We start from the raw sequence: 9,655 nt of genomic DNA on the forward strand, positions 1-9,655 counted from the left end.
ATGTAATACTCTAAAAAATATGGTTTAAATCAAGGGGGGGGGGGGGGTTGCTTTTTATTTGGTTTGAGGCGGGGTTTTTTATTTTAATTGATTATTTTAATTATTTTATTTTAAATAATACAGATCTTGATAGTGTTACACAGTTCTACATAGAGAGACATATAATCACGATTTAAAAAATATTTCCAGAAATATAAAATATAGATAAATAGAAGGGATAGGAAGAGATGTAATATAGAATACAGATGGCACTACACATCAATAGACATTTTAAATGGAAATGGGAATGTAAATATAAAAATATGGCGTTTTTTCAAACTTAAATGCAGTTGAAAAGAAAGGGGTTCTTTTTGGCTTTCATTTGGGTAGAGGCAGGGTTTTGTTTTTGTTTTTTTTTTTCTTTTTCTCCTTTCGCGTTGTCGGGGGGGACATTGATTCTGGAGGGTTTTTTTGCCGGGGGCGGCTCCCGTTGCGGTGGCAGCTGCCGGTTTTTGCCGCCTTCCCCGGCGGCAGCGCCGCGGCGCGCGCGGCGGTGCTGCCACCCTGTGGGCAGAGCGCGGTAGTGCAGGCGAGCGGCGCTCGGCGGCCGAGCGGCGCTCGGCGGGCACGCCTGTGTGCGGCGGCGGGCGGCAGGGCGGGCGCGGCGTGTCGCGGACGGGCTTGACCTTCTCAAGATGGCGGCAAAAAAGGCGCGCAAATCGGAGGACCGCGGTCCGTCTACTGGACTGCCGGAACGGAACACCGGCGCCGGCGCGGCGCGAGCGGGATTTTCTGTGGCGCTTCGGGTACCTTGGAGACGGGCTGTGGGCTCAGCGGCGCCGCGGGCGGGCGTATTTCGGCGGGTTGGTGACAGGCATTGGCGCTAAACGCCTCTCTCCCTGCCGAGGTCCCCTCCCCGCCGCCCTGTTGAGTGTGGCGTGTCGCGGACTGGTTTGACCTTCTCAAGATGGCGGCAAAAAAGGCGCGCAAATCGGAGGACCGCGGTGCGTCTACTGGACTGCCGGAACGGAACACCGGCGCCGGCGCGGCGCGAGCGGGATTTTCTGTGGCGCTTCGGCTAGCTTGGAGACGGGCTGTGGGCTCAGCGGCGCCGCGGACGGGCGTATTTCGGCGGGTTGGTGACAGGCATTGGCGCTAAACGCCTATCTCCCTGCCGAGGTCCCCTCCCCGCCGCCCTGTTGAGTGTGGCGTGTCGCGGACTGGTTTGACCTTCTCAAGATGGCGGCAAAAAAGGCGCGCAAATCGGAGGACCGCGGTGCGTCTACTGGACTGCCCGCACGGAACACCGGCGCCGGCGCGGCGCGAGCGGGATTTTCTGTGGCGCTTCGGCTAGCTTGGAGACGGGCTGTGGGCTCAGCGGCGCCGCGGGCGGGCGTATTTCGGCGGGTTTGTGACAGGCATTGGCGCTAAACGCCTATCTCCCTGCCGAGGTCCCCTCCCCGCCGCCCTGTTGAGTGTGGCGTGTCGCGGACTGGTTTGACCTTCTCAAGATGGCGGCAAAAAGGGCGCGCAAATCCAGCTGAGCCGAGTGCAGCCGAGTGCAGCTGAAGAGCCGAGCGTAGCCGGGCGTAGCCGAGAGTAGCCGAATGCAGCCGAAGAGCCGAGCGTAGCCGACGGTAGCCGAGTGCAGCCGAAGAGCCGAGTGCAGCCGATAATAGCCGGCTTTAGCCGAAGAGCCGATAATAGCCGACCGTAGCCGAGTGCAGCCGAAGAGCGGGGCATAGCCGAGTGTTGTCGAGAACAGCCGAGTGTAGCCGAAGAGACCTAATATAGACTACAGACAGCACTACCCATCCATAGACATTTGAAATGGGAATGGCAATGTAAAAATAGGGCATGTTCTCAAACTAAAATGCTGTTTAAAAGAAAGGGGTTCTTTTTGGCTTGCATTTGCGTAGAGGCAGGGGTGTTATTTAAATCATAATAGTAGTGCCGTGCCTCTCCCGTTTCGTCCCCTTTCGTCCTGTCCCGTCTCCCCGCCTCCCAGCCATACCAGTGTAAATAAGCAAAACAGAGATATAAATATGGAAATGGGAATATAAATTGTAGATATAAAATTCAAATAAAATAAATATAAATAAAGAGAACATGCAGCATAGTTTTGTATTATATCAGGAAGATATTATAATGTTTTATGTCCATTAGATGTTTATGTAAAATATAGAAATACAGATTATAAACAGCAACGTCAACGATGTAAAAATAGGAATATATTATAAATATATAAAGATATATAGAAAAGCATAAAATAGAAATAAATACAAAATAACAGAACTAGATACACTTCATATTACCAATAATACTCTATATATCTTCTTATATTGTAATATATTATGTGTAATATATAATAGATCGATAACTATAGTATATCCGTATAAGATATATAACAAATTGTAAATTGAATATAAATATGAAGAATATAATATAAAAATAATTAAGTAGGGATAAAAATGAAGGCTTTGTTTTTTTTTTTTTTTTTTATATGGTTTTAGGCAGCTTTTTAATTTTACATGTATAACAATTATAAAACTTGAAATCTAAGTATAGAAATATAGAACAAATACATATATAAAATCTAAGTTAATATAAGTAATAAAATTAGATATTATAAGTATTAAAAATAGATATATTTTTTAGAATATATATAATTATATTTTGCTATATGCTATTTACGTCTGCAAATGGAATACATCACTATAAAATATAAATGTGAATAGAAATATGAAAAAATAGAAATATAAAAATAATTATTTTTTTTTAAATAACGGTGGGATTTTTAAAAAAAGTTTGGTTATAGGCAGGGCTTTTACTATAAATAATAAAAAAAGAAATACTGATTAAAAATATAAATCCAAATATAGACCTGTATCATAAATATATAAAGATATAGAAAAATATAAAAGGGAGAAAATTCTAAGTCTTAGAAATTGATAAAATACATAATGTAAATCATACTGTAGCTATAGTATTACATTATGATATATATGTATCTATAAATCAAATATATGAATATTAAAGAAATGTAAGTGTGAGTATAATTGTGGAAAATATAAATATAAAACTAAGTATATTTTTAAATAAAGTGGGTTTTTGTTCTTATTTGTTTAGAGGCAGGGTTTTTTTAATAATTTATAATTAATATTAAAAATATGGACAGATTTTGGTTAGAGGCAGGGGTTTCGTTTTAAAGAACATATGTATTTTAGGAATAGAAATCTAAATTTAGAAATATATATATATAAATCTAATCTAAATATATTTAAATCTAAATATACAAATGTATAGATATATATACAAAAGTTTAAATATAAATAAGTATGAGCAATAGGTGTAATATAGAATAGAAATAATTTGTACTTTTATATACACTATAAATGTAAATGTGAAAAATGTAAAAAATAGTTAAATATAATTTTAAGGAAAGGGTGTTTTGAGGTTTTATTTGGTTACAGGCAGGGTGTTTTTAGTTTTCGTGCGGGTTTTTTTGGGGCATTTATTTTTGATGAGTTTTCGAAGGGGGTCGCACCTGTTGTTCTTGCCCCCCCTTCCCTCCAGGCGAGCGGCAGCCCCCGGCTGCGGCCGGCGGGAGTGCTGCCGCCCTGTGGACACAGCGCGGCACTGCAGCCCCCCCGAGCCAGCGCCCCGCCCCTCGCAGCTGGGCGCCGGGGGGGCGGGGGAAGGACGGCTGCCGAGGGAGGGGAGGGCGAGGGGCGGGAGAAGCGAGCGGCGAGCGGGGCGGTGTCTGTAAATAGCGGGGAGGGGCGAAGGTGTTTCAGAAGCGTAAAGAGACGCCGTGGCTGAGGTGAATGGCGGCGGCGAGGGCGGCCCGGCGGGGCCGGTTTCGGCGGGCGGCAGGGGCGCGGTCGCAGCGGTGCACGGGCCGGGGGCATGCGAGCGGCGTCGGAACAGGGCTGCACCCCCCCTAGCCCCCGCGCGCGCCCCGCTCCAGACGGTGGAGGCGACCGTGTGCCGGAAAATCCCGGCGGGGCGGCGCCGGTCCGGCGTGCAGGCGGTGCGAGCCGTGCGGAGTCGAGGGGGGCTTTGCCGGGCCGGCGGGCGGAAGAGGCGGCGCGGGCGCTGCGCTGGTCCCGGCCGGTGCCGGTCGCTCTGTCCGCTCCCCGCGAGGAGAACGAGCCAACGTCCCGTCACGTTTCAGCAATACCAAATCACCTCATCTCTTCTTAATCCAGGCAGGCCCTGCGACGACGGCGTCGGCCTCCGAGCGCAGCCGAAGCGTGCGCCCCGAGGAGCCGGGCATTCTTAGGAGAATGGTGAGTAGCAGAATTTTCGGGTTTTGGCCGCTGTGGATGCTGGGCTGCAAGGTGTCACAAAGGATGCGGGCTGAGGAGGGTAGGCTGGAGGGTGACAGAGGATCGGGTAGCTGAGAGGCAGAAGGAATCTTTAGGAGCGACTGGGGGGTCCAGATTGTCACAGAGATGCTGAGAGGCTACTCTAGGGAACTTGAGGGTGACAAGAAGAGGCTTGGGGAGAGCCTTGAGGGGAAAAGTGGGGGGTGCCTGAGGGTGACAGGTGAACCAGCACTCACACCTCCCCTAACCTCACCCTAAAAACCAACCCTACCCGGGTGGAGAGCGTCCATCGGAGGTTAGGAGGCCAAGGGACAACGTTGCAGGGCTTGGGGTGACACACAGACATTCCGGGCTGAGGGGCAAAGAGGGGGGGTTTGACAAGTGGGCAGCTTACACTGAGGGTTAGGGGTAAAAAGGACAGGACCCAGAGTAATAGGTAAGGTTAGGCTACAGGTGCAGAAGCCCTCACCCCAACCCTAAGCTCACCCCAAACAGCACCCCTAGGACACCAGTTTTCCCCAACAACAGCACAAGGCAGCGACCGTAGTAAAAAGGTAGCGATGATGTTTGTGGGCTAGACAGTGAAAGGTAGGAGTTGGGGGATGTGCATTTTTTAGGGCTTTTTTCAGGGGTTGCAAAGGATATTTTAGGGTTGTGTTTGTGGGAGTTTTTTAGGGATTTTCTGGGAACGTTTAGGATAATTTTAGGGCTCTTTCAGGGCTTTTAAGAGGTCTTTTTAGGGTATTTTAAGGGCTTTCTTAGTAGTTTTTAGAATTTTTAGGGGGGTTTCTGAGTCTTCTTGGGGCTTTTTTAGGACTATTGAGGGTATGTGGAGGACTTTTTTAGATATAGGGTATTTCTACAGTTTCTGAGGGAATTTTTAGGTCTGTTTTAAAGGTCTTGTCAGGGCATTTTAAGGATTTTTGGGCTATTTTTGAGCTCTTTTAGGACTATTTAGGGGATATTTAGGGGTTGTTAGGGGTGTTCTGGGGTTTTTAAAAGTAGGGTATTTTTAGTGTATTTTAAGGGTATTCTTTGGGGGGTTTTAGGACATTTTGAAGATTAGGGCTTTTTTTAGGGAATTTTTAGGGTTTTCTGGGGTCTTTTCACAGCACGAAACACAGAGGCCGAAGGGCAGCTGAGAAGGGGCTTGAGGGTGACACAGAGCCTGAAGGCTGGGGCGTAGAGGGAGGGATTTAGGGGTAAAGGGAGAGGACCTGAGGGCTGGACAGTCCAGTGGAAATCAGGGCTACAGGGTACAGCTTAGGAGGCAAGTTCAGGTACACACACCCCAGCCCTGACTTCACCCTAAGCAGTCCCCCTACCAACAGCCTTTTCCCCCAACAGCAGCACAACACAGCAACCCCAACAGTGAGACCACACCGCAACCCTCCCGGTGTGACAAGACAGCAACCCTCACACCAGGACAATGACAGAACCCTCAGAGGACAACAAGTACCACTGCAAAAAGATAGGGACGACATCTGAGGGCTAGAGAGCAATAGGTAGAGTTTGGAGGCTGAGCATGTTTTTTTTGAGGTTTGTTCCAGAACTTTTAAACATACTTAGGGGATTTTGGAAGGTTTTTTAGGACTTGTCTGGGATTTTTTAGGGTATTGTTGGGGGTTTTTCAAAGCTATTTTAGGAATCTTTAGCATATTTTGAAGATTACGGGCAGGGTCAGAGGACACACCCTCTGAAAAGGCAAAGTTTTAGGGCTGCAATGCATTAGAAAGGGGCCAGCGGCAGCACAGCGGGTCCTGTCCCCCGCTCTCGGTCCGAAAGTCGTAAGTTTTAGACCCAGCTAAGTCCTTGCGGTCAAAGTTAGGGTTAGATGCCCTTAGCTTTGGTCTGTGAGAAATTCCACACAGGAAAACTCACACCCCGAGTTTCCCGATGCCAGTTTGCAGGAGGCGCTCAGCAAACTGCCAGGGCAGCCCGAGTTCTAGGCGGGGGCAGCTCCACTCCGGGAGAAATCCCGCGCCGTTCGGAAGCGGAGCAGGCATAGGCCCCCGGACAGGAACGCCAGCCCTTTTCCCCATAAAGCCAAACTCACCCCCGCCGCGTGCGGACGTCCGTTCACAAGAGGCCCGTGGCACTCCAAGGGCAGCGAGAGTTCTCGGCTTCGGCAGCTGCGGTCTGCCAGAAATCGTTTGCCGTCTGCAGTTTTGGAGGCAGAATCCCAGTTTTGGCCCTGGGCACGCAGAAGGGAAAGACTGTTAATTTCCTTGGAAAGGAAAGTCTAGCACCACATTGTTTAAGGGGCAGATGAAGGGCTGTGTAGGGGAGGGAACTTTCTTCACAGGACCTTTCTTCACCTCACCCCCCAGTCCAAGGTCTAGCAGCACCCCGTGTGACCAGCTGCTTTCAGGGGGTTCCCCGGGCACACCTGCACAGGGAGATGCTAGTCCAGAGGGGCTAACGGGGGTATCCCGAGCGTCCCTCCCAGAGCTACGGTCGGAGCATCCAGCAGGGACAGGGGAGCAGCCGGACCCACCCGGGCACGGAGCATCGCTTCGAGAAAATGCCAAGAGAAGAACCCTCTCGCCAAGGGGCGGCACCTGAGCGGGCCGGGCAGCATGTGGGGTTCCAGGGGAGAGCTTTCAACTTTCCCCTTTTACTGTGTCAGTCCCTCCCCAGAGCCTCCAGACCCTCCACAGCACTCCCAGAAAAGAGAGGGGTTATTAGGAGAAAAGGGGTTTAAATGGAGGGAAAAAGCTTCCCTTTCCCCTATTTTTTGTGTTCAAATTGTGAGGGAATCTGCTTCCCCTGCAATTTTAATGGTCTCAGTTGAAAGAATCCTGCCTTTTCTATGCTGTTAGGGGGGCTAATTGACAGGGAGTCACCATTTTCCATTATTTTCCAGTTTAAATAGAAGGGGAAAACCTTAACGATGTTTTTTATGGGTTTGATTTAAGGGTAACCACCCTCTTTTTTGTTTTCCTAAGGCTTAAACTGAGGGGGATGCCCAGCTATCTCTCCTTCTTAAGGGTTTGGATTGAGGGAAAAATCCCTATTTTTTTCATCACTGGAGAGATTTACAGTAAGAAAACCTGATCTTTTCCAAATATTTTAGGGGATTAAATTAAAGGGCAGAAGGCATTTATTTGCCATTGTATCAGTTTCAGTGGAGGCAACTGCCCCATTTTCTCATTTGAAGGGGTTCACTTGAAGGAAGCTCTGCCTTTTTCAGCATTTTAAGGGTTTAAATGTGCATTTCAGGGCACTTCTTTCTGTGCCCTAGGACCAGATATCTCAGAGAAGGGTGAGCCTGGCACGTACCTAACCCTTACACTGCCTGGGAGGCGATTATTTTTCTTATTTTTGTTTATAATGTAGATAGCCCTAACTAATTAGAGGTCCCAAGCAGACTTAGACTATTCCCTCCAACTGCACACCGATGGTTGTGGCGTACAGGTATTTATAGGGGTACACATAAGCTTTTCTCAGCAGTTTCTATTCCCGATTTTTACGTCACAATTCTGTACACTATTGTGAGTTAGTTTTCTCAGGATGTACCCCAGAAAGGAGTATCCCCAGATGGTGGGGTCCGACTTCCGAAAGAAGAAAGAGGCCTCCCAGCTGGTGCGGTCCGGACTCCAGATGTGGGTCCACCTTTTAATTACAAGGACTATAAATCTTGTAACAGTGATGTCCAGCTTCCCTTGGTTGAAGCCATCAATCCTTGGGTTGATGTCCATCTTCCTTTCTTAAGCTGCTTTTTACTGTTTTGCTAAGGTGTTGAGATAAGCATATTTCCTTTACATATATTCTAAACTTATATTTTCAAAGCTCCTTACTACAAGTAATATTCTAAAATTATACTTCAAAAGGTTATTATTGCAAAGCTGTTAAATGCTTAGCTACGTGCAGAAAGTTCCTGTCCAGCAGCAACATCTTTAAAGCTTTAATTCAGATGCTATAACAGTTAATTGCAAACAAAGGATAAGTTCAAAGGCCTTCTTCCATGCTTTACTACCTCAGTTATTTTTTAAGAATTCATCCTCTAATTGTCCCATGATCAGTTTCTACACATATCACAATCACAAGTATACACGCTGCCTGTATGTACCTGACACGAAACACAGCTTTGTATCTCACACGGATCCTTTGGGAGATAGTGTTTCTGGTTACGTTTCTTTTTTGCCTTCACGTTTCTTACTAGGTGGTATTTTTATTTTGGTAGTTTGAGGCCTTTTGGGGTTTATTGTGTTAGGAATATTTTTTTTGCTTGTTGCTAATTTAAGTTTATGTGTGCTATTTAAAAGCCAGCTCCACTTGAGCTGTGGGGAACTAGGAGCATATCTGTTCTGATCTTCCTCTCACCTTTCTTCCCACAGCTGTTTCTGTACTCCTGACTTCCCGTCACGCCAGGGACACGTGGCTTGGAGCACAGCAGCCGGATTCCTCACTTAGCCGTGTCAGCTTGGTGCAGGTTACGAATTACAGGGTGACTTGGAAACCCAGAAACAAAGGGAAGAAGCTGGTATGTCTCTTAGCAGGGGGAAAAAAAAAAAAAAAAAAACCCAAAAAAACCCCAAAAAACAAAAAAAAAAAAAAAACCAAAACAAAAAAAAAAAAAAAAAAAAAAAAAAAAAAAAAAAAAAAAACAAAAAAAAAAAAAAAAAAAAAAAAAAAAACCAAAAAAAAACAAACCAAAAAAAACCCCTACATCAGGGCAATAATTCAGGGGACTAACACTTCATCTTTAACTTTCTTCTGTGCTCAGTCCTCATCGCCGGGAGCCGTGAAAGCCCCCTGAGCTGTAGGTCTCATACAGACCTACCTCGTTTGGTCCAAAAAATCAGTATTTTATTACTGTGTGCACACTCAGGGGGAAGATTTTATCCCATATCCCTCAGAGGGACATTAAACCTCCAGTTTCCCTTTTCTTGAACAGTTTGAGAGAGGATATTACTTATGTAATTTTTACTGCAGGCATTTGATCTTTTTGAAGACCGTTTGTGCGTGTGCGTGCCCCTAATAGCTGTCCCCTCTCTAACACAGGATGGGGAAGAAAGGCTGCAGAGCTTCCTGCAACGGGCTGCGAGCGCAAAGAGCGAGGAGGCAGCGGAAGACCGGACTCAGGAATCGGAACGGTTTTCTTGGGTTTAAGAAGCTCGAATGGCGCTTCAAGACATTTATATCAGACCTGGTTTAATTTCATTACCCTTTTTTTTTACATCCACAAAAAAACCCCAGCCCTCCCCCCCCCCACCTCCAGGATCCATCGCTGCTGCTGCCGTGCGTGACGAGAAGCCGTCTTCCCTCTGCCCGGAGCAGCTGAGAGATGGAGCAGCACCCCAAAGGACTTTCTGCTCAGTGATTATAGCTGAGTTTTAGTG

At 46.9% G+C, this 9,655-nt stretch overlaps 1 long non-coding RNA gene across 1 annotated transcript; it reads left to right on the forward strand.

Annotated features, from left to right (window-relative positions):
- Nucleotides 1–3,726: 3,726 nt before the first annotated feature.
- LOC119696840 lies at nucleotides 3,727–9,630 on the forward strand. The gene is made up of 4 exons (XR_005255675.1): nucleotides 3,727–3,802; nucleotides 4,191–4,271; nucleotides 8,651–8,796; nucleotides 9,318–9,630. It is a non-coding gene; the product is annotated as an uncharacterized LOC119696840 (long non-coding RNA).
- Nucleotides 9,631–9,655: the final 25 nt, after the last annotated feature.

This window comes from Motacilla alba, unplaced genomic scaffold (genome assembly GCF_015832195.1).
Source record: "Motacilla alba alba isolate MOTALB_02 unplaced genomic scaffold, Motacilla_alba_V1.0_pri HiC_scaffold_498, whole genome shotgun sequence".
Classification (NCBI taxonomy): Eukaryota; Metazoa; Chordata; class Aves; order Passeriformes; family Motacillidae; genus Motacilla; species Motacilla alba.